At 36.9% G+C, this 12647-nt stretch overlaps 1 protein-coding gene across 2 annotated transcripts in view; it reads right to left on the reverse strand.

Moving 5' to 3' along the window:
- Nucleotides 1-12371, reverse strand: part of LOC141515076 (retinol dehydrogenase 7-like) — a 38490-nt gene extending 26119 nt beyond the window's left edge. For both annotated transcript variants that reach the window (XM_074226349.1, XM_074226348.1), the window contains exon 1: nt 12065-12371. The gene's annotated coding sequence lies outside the window, so the exon portion shown is untranslated. The remainder of the gene's footprint in view (nt 1-12064) is intronic.
- Nucleotides 12372-12647: the final 276 nt, after the last annotated feature.

Here is a 12647-nt window from a genome sequence, read left to right on the forward strand (position 1 = left end):
AATTACTTAAGGAATACAAACTCATGTTGGTGCTTTGCCTAAGGCTTGGAATATTTATATAATTTCTGTACTATACTTATCTTTCAGAACTCAGTCTTTGGATTCACTCAGTTAATTGTACAGTTTTGTCAGACTGAGGGGATAAACTAGGAAAGTTTTCTAATATAAAAATTTCAAACTACCAGGTTACTTGAGCAACAGGATGGCTGACTAGACATTTTCTCCAATCCTCACAACCTCTCATATCTCTCACAAACAGAAATTATATACTGAGATAAAGCCACTCCCTCTTTCCAAAGTTGAAAAAAACCAGAATCCAAAAGAAGGTTAAAAAAAAAGGCCCAAACCAGGCACTGGTTCTCACTTAGCATCCCTCCCTATCTTCTTTACAAACAGATTGCATTAGGAGACCCAAGGGTACAAAACAGGCTTACATTAAAACTCACTGGCAGCTAGATAGAGTAGTGGATAGAATACCAGCTATGGAGTCAGAAGGATCTGAGTTCCTGGCCTCAGACACTTAATAATTACCCAGCTGGTAATTATTAAGTTGACCTTGGTAATTAAGTGACCTTGGTAAGTCACTTAACCCATTGTCTTGTAAAAAACGAAAACAAAAGAAAATTAAAACACCCCTATACTTAGTTTCCCAGTGCCATAGACACCTTGGGCTTCAAACATTAGCTTGGTTATAACCCTTCAGGAATAAAAACCTGCTAGAGACTCCAATCTAGAACTATTATTGCTGCAAAACTCTTAACTGCTAGTACCAGAGTAAGACAAGTTTTGATGGTGTCAGGGAACGCAGTCTCTGAACTTTCAGTACCAGGCCATAGAGCTAAGGGATAAAGAGAATGAGGCAGGCCACCAGAAGAAGACATTTTTTATGTGGGGATCTGTGCAGTATGTCACCAGTCCTGGGGGGAAAAGCACAACATCTAGTTGGGACCAGTTTTGACCACAGGCTAGTGACTCTTGAATTGCCCAATGAGGAAGGATTCTGAGATAGTTTGAGACCTAGCCCCCAAGGAAACTACAGAGGGAAGAGTCAAAATGTGAGTGATAGAAAACAAGGAGTAGGGAAAAGACTGTAAATACCAAAGATTTCAAGAAGGAAAAAAATCTCAAGGACCTTATCAACAAACTGATAAATAAACAGGAAAAATAGTAAGAGAAAGGATCTGGATTTAGTAGTTCAGTCATCTGTGAATAAATACTCTTAAAAGAAGGAAGATGATCCAACCCTTGACAGAGGATCCTGTGGAATTTGAAGAGAGTATGAAACAAAAATAAACTGTTCCTGTATAGTTGAAAAGAGAAATGAGAATCGTGAGAGCAGAATTTATTGCCTGCAGAGCAAAAATAATAGATTGGCAAAAATCTGAATCTCCAATAGCAAGACACACCAAAAAAAAAAAAAAAAGTGGAAGCAATGGAATGGGAATGCAAATCTACAAAAGTTAAGGAGAGACTCAAAGAAGAGAAGCAAAAGAAATAATATTAAAAGAAAATATTATTTTCTTTTGTACTTCCTTTTTCTTTTTGTACTTGTTCAGTATGCAAGTACACATAATGAATTTGAAGACAGAATATCTAAGAGGAGCATAGATGTTCCAGAAGAACATGACAGGGCAAAGAACCTTAGCAACATAATGAAGAAACTAATAGAAGAGATATGCTCAGAATTTCTGCACATGGAAAATGAAATTCCAATGGAAAGAATTCACAAATCAGATGCAGAAGAAGAAAACTACAAGCTCTAAGACATATAGTGGTTCAATTTAACAATGTAAGTCAGAAATAACAACTTCTGCAAGCCATTAGGAGAAAACCTTCAAATACAAAGGAAAGGACATTCAAATAATGCAAGACTACTTTGTACCCACTAGAAAAAGAAGAAAGAATGGTACAATGTCCTCTGAAAATCATTGAAACTCAATGCAGTCCAGAGTAATCAGCCATGCCTATCTGAGACCAATCATGCATTCGATAATAAAGAAGAGTTTGTAACATTTTTAGAAAGGAAACCAGAACTAAATAGATTATTTGCTTCTTGAATACCCCAAACAACAGAAATGCAGGAGTCAATAAAGGCAAAAAGTAATAGCAACAGAATGGTAAGAAAAAGACACTTCTTTCTAAATGTAATCAGGAGTTCACTTTTTAAAGTTATCTCCTCTCTAATGGAGATAGGGGTGAAGGCAGAAATCTGTTAGAGGTAATAATGAAGAGGCAGACAGGGGCATTTTGGACAAAACATTGTCTCCAAGTGAATATTTCTTTTTTAGGACTACATTATACCATGGGATGGTACATAAAAGGGGGAGATGGGAGCAGGATAATAAAGAGAAGTGAGTGATGTGTCAAGGTCAAGTCAAGGACTAACAATATGGGGAAGGTGACTTCCATGATCTCAAAAAAGAAGAGCTTATGAGGGAGTGAGTGAGGAAGAGGAGGAAGAAGAGGAAAAGATTGCAAAGGGGAGATGGGGAAATAAAGGAGATGGAAGAATGGCTCCTATGAGTAAAGGGAAATGAAGATCTTATACTAAAGGAAACCTGGGAGATTTGGTGCCTGAAAAGTCTTGATAAGGAGGGAGGAAGTGGAGGAGGAGAAGAGCACAGATATACAGTTAATTCCAAGCATATGCAGAAAAAACAAGTCAACAAGAAAGATTATAGGTCACTAGTGGAATGTAGTGGGAGAGGGACCCTACCATGAGAAACAAGTAACAACTCTCTAACAACTGCAATAATTGGCATTGTTCCCAAAATGAGATACAATGGGAAAAAGAGGAATCTGTGGGGTAAACTCAACAAGTCAGTGGCATAAAGCACCTACAGAGAAAAACCTAGACTGGATACCTTCAAGTATCATGAAGAATACAGAGAAAAGAGAAGGAAAACAAATAACCATGGGGGTTTTGAATCAGAGAATGAAGTTGTAGTGTAGACAAAGATGAATAAAGAAGGAAGAGAAATCATTTTTTGTAAAGGGGAACAAAAAATGAAATTTAAAACTAATAAATATGACTAGCTAAAGGAGAATAACATGAAGAAGGGGAAATCTCTGACAGAAAAGGGAGAGGGTGTGGAAAACTGGCACTCTAATGCATTGTTGGTGTAGTTGTGATCCAACCATTTTTGGAGAGCAATTTGAAGCTATGCCCAATTTGAAGCTATGTGCAAACCATTTGCTCTAGCTTTACAAATAATAGGTCTGTGCCCTCAAGAGATCATAAAAAAGGGAAAGAACTCACATGTACAAAAATATTTACAGCAGTTCTTTTTGTGGTGGTAAAATATTGGAAATTGAGGAAATGCCCATATTGAGGAATAACTGAACAAATTGTGGCATATGAATGCGATGGTGTACTATTTTTCTAAAAGCTATCAAGAGCAGCTTGACTTCTGAAAAACCTGGAAAGACTTGCATGAACTGATGATGAATGAAATGAGCAGAACCAGGAGAACTTTTACACATTAACAGCAATATTGTGTGATGATCAATTGTGATGGACTTAGCTCTCTCAGTAGTTCTTTGATCAAGCACAGTTCCAAAAGATTTGCCATGGAAAATGCCATTCACATTCAGAGAAAAAGTTGTGGAATAAGAATGCATCAAAGCATACTATTTTCCCTTTTAAAAACTTTTTGAAAGCTTTTTTCTCTCTCATGTTTTTCCCCTTTAGTTTTGAATCTTCTTTCACAGCATGATTAATATGGAAATGTGTGCAACATGATTGCACATGTATAACTCATATTAGATTGTTTACTATCTTAGGACAGGGGGAGGGTAGGATGGGAGGGAGAAAACTTTACATAAATGAATGTTGAAAGTATTTTTCATATAATTGGAAAAATAAAAATAAGGAGAATCTATTTGACTAAGGAAAAAAGAGTAGGTGGGGGAAAGAAATATATGATCAGATAAGTGCGGGAGAGAGGGAATAATAAACAAAAACTGAAAGGGAAATGAGTAACAAACCAGAAGAGGAAAGCATGTGGGGGGAAAGATTCTGTGGAAAAGAGTCATCTTAACAAAAGATTAAAATAAAGTAACTTGAAGGGTCAGATGTGACTGAATAACTGAAAAACAAAAGCTGAAGGAATATACTGTGCTTACAGCATAAGAAAGAAAATAATAATGTTAAAAATCAGAAAGAGATGGAGGAAAATTATAAATCAAACTCATAATCTCAAATGTGAATGGATTAAACATTTCAAAAAAATTTTTAAAAAGTGACAGATGGGGTAAGAAAAACAAAATACTAGGGGGAAGCTGGATGGTGCAGTGGTCATTCGTCCTGGAGTCAGTTGAACCTGAGTTCAAATCTGACCTCAGACACTTAATTACCTAGCTGTGTGACCTTGGGCAAGTCACTTAACCCCATTGCTTTGCAAAAAAAAATCAAAATGCTACAACCTGTTTTTTTTTGTTTTGCAAATAACCCTAATGTAGTCTTATTATATAGTATATTCCAAATGTCTTAGGATAGCTCTATGCCATATATATAACTAAAACTTAATCATTTTTAGGCTTTTATCATTTATAGCTTAAAATGGCACTAAGATTTTTGGGACATTTGGTCTGTATTGCTTCACTTCACACTTTATACTTCAACCATAACAGCCTTCTTGCTATTTCTCATACACCACTGTGTATGATAGCTTTATGCTATTTATATGACTAAAGCCTAAATCATATTTTAAGCTTTAATCATTTATAGCTTAAAATGACACTAAGACTTTTGGAATATTCGGTCTACATTGCTTCACTTTGCACTTTATAATTCAACCATAACTACCTTCTTGCTGTTTCTCATACATCATTGTGTCTGTCCCCCAATGACTGAAATGAACACCCTTCTCACCTCTGCTTCTTAGAATATTCAAGTCTTCCTTCAAAACTCAACCCAAGTGTTTTCATTTACTTGTTTCCTCAACTTTCCCAAAGACTAGTGCCTTCCCTTTCAAAATTAACTTGTGTGTATTTTGAATATATGACACTTATTAGCTATATTACCATAGACAAGTTACTTAACCCTGTGTATTTCAGTTTCCTTGTCTGTAAAATGAGCTGGAGAAGGAATTGGCAAATTACTCCAAGATCTTTGCCAAGAAACTCCAAATGGGGTCATAAAGAGTTGGACATCACTGAAAAACAATTCAACAACAATTTATAAGTACATATTGTCTTCCCTATTACAAAAAAAAATCACTACTTGAGAGTAGAAAACTTTTTTTTCAATAGATAGGGCAGTTTATTTTTTAAAATTATATTTATTAACATTAAATTTTTCTTAGGTATTTGCAAGGCAATGGGATTAAGTGACTTGTTCAGAGTCACACAACTAGGTTAATTATTAAGTGTCTGAGGCTGGATTTGAACTCAGGTCCTCCTCACTCCAGGGCCAGTGCTCTATCCACTACATCACCTCAATGCCCTTTAACATTCATTTTTAAAACATTTTGAGTTCCAATTTTTCTTTCTCCCTCTCATCCCTCCCTCACTCTTTGAAAAGGCAAGCATCATATCAAATTTTACATATTTAGAAGGGGCACTCACTGAGTTTTGCCCTTTACAATAAAAAAAAAGATTAAATAATGTTCAGTGTTTGTCCTAATAAGGGAAAAATATTAATCTCCAGAGTTTGACCTCAAGAAAGAACAGAACAGAATTGGTTAACATACACAATTATTGATATTTCTCTAAGCTGAGTGTAGAGAGTCAAACATCCAAAATGGAGTACTGAACTGGGGGTTTCATAGTTTTGACTATCAGAAGGTAGGATCTGAAAGACCACCTCCAGCTTGCCCAATCAAAGGGTGCAACCCCCAACTCAGGATGGGATGAAGAAAATTCAGATGGGACTGGGGAAGTTGGATATCACACATTCCATTAAAAGGAATGACCTATCAGTTCTGTCATTAAAAAGAATGCCCTATCAGTTCCGTCCTGTTAGATTCTCAAATGTGATTCTCCCTTTCAGGATATCATCGCATCTAGTGACCTTTGAAATCATGGGACTAGTTATTGGAAGTCAACAACCTTAAATCATGCAAAATGTATTTCCATATTAACTGAGTACAATAATTGTTTCAATCTTGTTTCTATAGCCTCATTTTCTAGGACATAGAATTGACATAAACTTCAACCTCAGACACTTACTACCTGTGTGACCTATTTAACTTTTCCAGCAAAGACCTTCAAAGAGCTGGTGGTGACCAAATAATAACCGAGAAATCCCAAGAGGAGCTTTAATTCAGCCCTAGATTTCTCAAAAACATAGCCTGGAGAAGGCTGCTGGACTGGGAAAGGGATCACTATAGAAAAACTAACTTAAGCTTCCTAGCTAGCTAGCTAGAAGTCTGCCATTATACCAAAGCCATTTCAAGTCTGGAGCTAGATGCTCCTAATATTTCTTTAAAGCTCATTGATCTAATTCTCACCTCTATTAACTGGTTGATCTTCAAGAGGTATAACAATTCTTACACCTGGGATTCTAAATGCTTCACCAGATCACAAGCCCCTAAGAATATGCTTCTCTTTAACATTAATAAATAGTTGTCTCAGTTCTTTAGCAAAAGCATTTACTCAAAAGACATAGAAAAGACATATATATTTAAGGGATTCATTGTCTTATAGTGCTGCATATTCCTTTGGAGAATGGAGTCTCCATTATCCAAAACCAAGGCAAGGATGCCATCTTGAAATCGATGTGCAATGATGGTGAACTTCTTTAGGCAACCAAATTTTGACAATATTTTCCATAAACTCTCATTTTATTAATCCATTATACTTATTTCTCCATTTCTTTTTAGTTTATTTTTATCTTTACTCTCCCTTCCCATTATTTGTCATATAGGACAGCACTCTGGGAGGGTAGTAAAAAGTGATATTAAAGGAAATTTTGATGATGTGAAAAATAAAGCATATCAAAAATTTTTTTTAAGTTTTTCTTGATATCTAGATTAAATTTGCATCTTTGAAACTTCAACTCATTTCTCCTAGTTTTGTTCTCTGGGGCTAAATGGAAAAATTCTAATCTCTTTTCCACCTGTGAATCTGTTTAACATTTAAAGTCTCACTCTCTTCTTCTTAGTGCCATTTTGTCAACTTCCATTGCACCATGAGAGCCAAGTGGAGGAAGAAGTGAATGCGTAGGCTGAAACGCAAAAGGAGAAAGATGAGGCAGAGGTCCAAGTAACCAGATGCTACTGGCCACAGGAGCAGAGATGGAACGCCCCTTGATGACATTCTTGGGAAGGCAGAATCCTTCAGGAGACAGACATCATCCGCACTACTAAAGACTCTACAAGCTCTGCCATCTGATAAAGGACTCTATTTGACACACCTCCCTGGCAAAAAAGGACATACCATCTTTTAATGTAGATCCCGCCTCCCTGCCTTGTGATTGTGCACTATAGGACTCTTGTCATTCCAGACTGGTTGTTTTCCCTGTGGCTAAGTGTAGCACATCTGTATAATAAATCCTCAAAACTTTGAAAAAAATAAATTTAAAGTCTCTTCTCTTCCAGATGCACTTTCCTAATCCCTTCAGGCTCTTCATTATCCTATCCAGAATCTTCTCTGAACATGTTCCAGTTTATCAATTGTCTTCTCAAATTATGCCAAATAATAGAATACTGTAGATGAAATTTTTAATAATAGAATGATTTCTAGGCCACCAGACATAATATGACTTTAAAGATTATCTAGTCTATCTTCCCTTTCCTCACCACTTAAGAGTTTAGACATGGAAAAACTCAATCCTAAAGAAGAGGAATACTTTCATATTAATAATGCCCAAATTTGTTACAAATACTTAAACAATTTCATCATAACACAATTACTTAAGGGACACAACTCATGTTGACCTAAGGTTTGGAATATTTATATAACTTCTGTATTACACTTATCTTTCACACCTCAATCTTGGGATTCACTCAATTAATTGTTCAATTTTGTCAAACTGAGAAGATAAATTAGGAAAGTTTTCTAAAATAAAAATTTCAAACTTCCAGGTTACTTGAGCAACAGGATGACTGACTGGACATTTTCTCCAATCCTCACAACCTCTCATACCTCTCACAAACAGAAATTATATGCTGAGAAAAAGTAACCCCCTCTTTCCAAAGTTGAGGAAACCCAGAATCCAAAAGAAGGTTAAGAAAAAAAGCCTAAACCAGGCCCTGATGCTCACTTAGCATCCTTCCCTATCTCCTTTCCAAATAACAGAGAGACTGCATTAGTAGACCCAGGTGCACAAAAAAGGTTTACATTAAAACTCACTGGATACCTAGGTGGTGGACCTGGAGTCAGAAAGACCTGAGTTCAAAGCCAACCTCAGACACTTAATAATGACCTGGCTGTGTGACCTTGGGCAAGTCACTTATCCCCATTGCCTTGGAAAAAAAATTAAAACTCACTCCTACACTTGGTTTCCCACTCTCCTCTTTTCTTTACAGTGGGTATGTGCTGGCTCTCTCCTGTTCTTATCTCACCTCCATAGCTGGACCTGTGGTCCCTAATTAGGAGACGTTCCTTCTTATCATACCATTGGATGCCAGCTCCTCACACTGTCCTGGAGGTGACAATTCCTGTGGCTAAGGCTACTTCCCAACAGGCTCACTTGACTATGGGGGTTTCAGGAAGCCAGTCTGGAGATGTTTCTAGGATCTTCTTTAGTCCAAGAAAGAACACTGTTCTGCAGCTATTTTTGTTTATTGTGTTCACTCTGCTTTCACTCTGAAGTATGACTCAGTGGAGGAAATCTAGAGAGTTTGGAATTTTCTGACCTACTCTGCTTTCTTCCCAGAATCCCTTTCTACTCTTCCTCCTCCTCCTCCTCCTTCTTCTCAGTCAATAAGTATTAAGTGTCTGATGTGTGCCAGAGCCTCACCTCAGATTGCGAAAGGTTGAGTCATACACCTGTTGCATACACTAACCAATGATAGGTGTTATGCTCACCCTTCACAATCAGAGATGAGGCTCAGCTCTGCCTCATCTGCAGCCCTCTCACTGAAGAATCCATGGCAATCACTACCTTCTTTTTTTTTTTTAGGTTTTTGCAAGGCAATGGGGTTAAGTGGCTTGTCCAAGGTCACACAGCTAGGTAATTATTAAGTCTAGGTAATTATTAAGTGTCTGAGGCCAGATTTCAACTCAGGTACTCCTGACTCCAAGGCCGGTGCTCTATCCACTGCGCCACCTAGCCTCCCTATCATTACCATCTTGACACTATCTTTTCTTTAGATTTTCATGATATTAGTTTCTCCTAGTTCTCCTCTTACTTGGTTGACCATTCCTTCTTAGTCTCCTTTGCTGGATCTTGATCTAGGTCATTAACTTCAAATAAAAATGGAGGTTGACAATCTGTATGTAAATATCCCTGCAGGATGCATATCAACTGAGTTTTAAAATATGATTATTATCTATGTCTTATGACATTTTAATTTATTTTATTAAATATTTTTCAATTATATTTTAACCTGGTTAAGGTTGCATTTGGAAATGCTGTACAAATAAAATCAGAAGAAAAATCGCTAGGGCAAAATCTTTATAACAAGCTTCTCTGATAAAGGTCTAGGATAATTTAGAGACTAAATGCATATATATACATGTATGGCGTGAGGGAGATAATTGATTAAGATACATAAGAAGAATCATTCTCCAGTAGATAAATGGTCAAAATTTATAAAGATACAGTTTTCAAAAGAAGACAAACTATCAATTTTGTAAACTATGTTTAAAAACTGTCCAAGTCATTTATAAGTGATACAAAAATTAAAGTAAACCTGATATGCCATCTCATAGCCATCATATTGACAAAGATGGCAAAAATGGAAAATAAAAATTGTTGGAAGGGATTAGTCCAACTATTCTGGAAAGCAGAAAAAAAAATTTTTTTTTAAATCACTAAACTTCATATACTTTAATCCAGCAATACCACTATTAGGAATATATTGACAGAGAGATAAAAGATATGTTAAAATACGTTATATGGTATGTATGTTAAAAGATATATTAAAAGATAATTATTGCAGCATTTTTTTGTAGCAGAGAGTTGAAGGAAGCATTAACTATGGGGCAACTAAGAGAAACAATGGATAGAGCACCTGACCTGATTTGAACTTCAAATCTAGCTGCAGACACTTTCCATCTCTACGACCCTCAGCAGTCTCAATTCTTTTCCCTAAATTTCCTCATCTGTAAAATAAGCTGGAGAAATAAATGACAAACCATTCTAGTATCTTTGCTAAGAAAACCCCAAATGAGGTCAAAGTCACACAACTGAAATGACTGAACCACAAAAGTATTGACTGTTCATGTCTAGGCATAAAAACTTATATCTATGAATTGCATGATCAACTGAAATAACTGTATCCTGTTCAAAATCCATTACTTGCCCAAGGCAAAATTGTTCAATAACCAATTCCATAAAAATTTGTGTATATTACCTTATACAAGAAGCCTTTCTTGATCCCTAATAATGCTTTTGACTTCTCTCTGTTAATTATCTCCAACTTATCCTGTTCATTTTTGTTCAATTATTTGTACATTGTTTTCTCCATTAGACTGTCAGTACCTCAAGAGTAGAAACTGTCTTTTAACTTTCTTTGTATCTCCAGTTCTTTAGCCTAATATCTGGTACACAGTAATTGTCTAATAAATGCTTGTTGACTGACCAACTACTATATGCACAAAGTCTCAGCACCATCTGGAAGCCAAATAATATATGACTCTTAGCTGGTCAATTAGTTTATTGATTAATTAATCAAATGACAGTTGGTATTGGAGGTAGATCTTAAAGATGAAGTAGTAGTGATTTCAGAACTATATTGAAGTAAACCTCAATCATTCTGCTTTCTACTGTTACATGAACAACAGAAGATCATATGATTAATTAATTAAAACACTTTTCTCCCCCAGAGTGTAGTATATTATTTCACCACCTGAGAGTCCTCTGACTATCCCAATATCCTATTCCCTGGTTCCTTTCTCTCTATAGTCCTTCCCCTCCTCTTGTGGCTACATTCCACTGCTATATCTCTTAATACAAGGTTTGAAAGATGTCTATATGTGTGATTTAAAAAAACAACAACTGAATCACTGATTTCATCCATTTAGGAAATCTTCTTTGTGAATTTTAATAAAGTTGTTTGGGAACAGTAAGAGGCTAAGCAATCAGCTTAAAGTTGCACAATATGCAGCTTAAAGTTGCACAATATGAGAATGAGGAAGGATTGAATATTGGTCTTCTTGACTCTCTATCCAACAAACTGTTTTCTTTCAGTGTGGATTTGGAATATATATGCCCCACCCCTAAGCCCCTAAATTGTCAAAAAACAGGAAATTCCTCAAATGTGTTCTCTGAATCTTCATTCTGTGGTTGGATTCCTTCCTTTTCATTCATGATCCCCTCATTCATGATTCTACATTTCACTCTTCCCCGCCCCCCATAGTGTGGAGCCAATGAATTTATTAGAACAAGTTCATCCTTCAGGATTCTGATTTACAGAATTATTCACTCTTGATAGCTATGAGATTTATTGAAACAATCTGATAGACTTCCATATAGTAATTTATTTCACTTAATAGACTCCTTTGTCTCATTTCTCCTCCCAAGCAGCAAAGCCTGGAATGAAAAAGATGAGGATTTGACAAGTTCTTAAAACTTGAAGGTTTCATAATTTTAGCAAAGTAGTAGGATATAAAATCCCACATAAATCATCAGTATATTTATATATCATCAACAAAAACCCTGCAATAAGAGATAGTAAAATATATCTCATTTAAAATAATTGTAGACAGTTGAAAATACCTAGGAATATGCCTGCCAAAACAGACCCAGGAACTACATGATCATAATTATAAAACATTCCTTATACAATGTCAGATTTAAATAACTGAAGAGGACTTCCGGCCAAGATGGCAGGGAGAAGACAGGCACAGTTCTAAAGTCTCCTGATCTTTCCCCATCTATCACATGAAACAAACCTCTTAACAGAAATCTGACCCACAAAACCCAGAAAAAAAATCCAGAAGAAAGAACATCTACCTCAGGATTTGTCTTCCACAGCCATGGGTGAGTCTGGGCAGGTGAGTCCCAGGGCAGAGGGGTGGATCAGCCCCCTGTCAGCTAGATTAGCAGCTGAATTGCAGCCAGGGAGCCTGAGGGCCCAAGAGATGGACCTGCTGGATCAGCAGTGGGGCTAGACAGCAGGGGCTTGAGTCAACTAGGGAGCAGAGGCACTGGTGTTGGTGCTGTCCCCCTGGAGCTTGCAAAGAGGCCTGGGGGGAGAGTTCCAGACCAGGAGAGCTGGGGGCACCATTCCTGGGCTCCTCTGGTCTGAGGAACTGCAGAGTCCCATTACAGCTCAGAAGTCTTCCCAGAGTAAACAAATGCAAACTACTTCTGCCTCAGGCCCAGGTGTGTGAGCAGAAGAACCAACCCAGCTGAGGAATGACCTCAGGCCAGGGTAAAGCCCACCACTGAATGAAGGCAAAAGAATTCAATAGCTCCTACCCCTCCCTTCAAGCAAAGGGAGAAGGCCTCAATCAAGGTCACAGACACTCCAGAGAAAGCAACCAACACCTCCTACGGGCCAGCCAGAGAAATTGCACTCAGTGAGTAAAGCCTT

Source organism: Macrotis lagotis, chromosome 2 (assembly GCF_037893015.1).
Source record: "Macrotis lagotis isolate mMagLag1 chromosome 2, bilby.v1.9.chrom.fasta, whole genome shotgun sequence".
Lineage (NCBI taxonomy): Eukaryota > Metazoa > Chordata > Mammalia > Peramelemorphia > Peramelidae > Macrotis > Macrotis lagotis.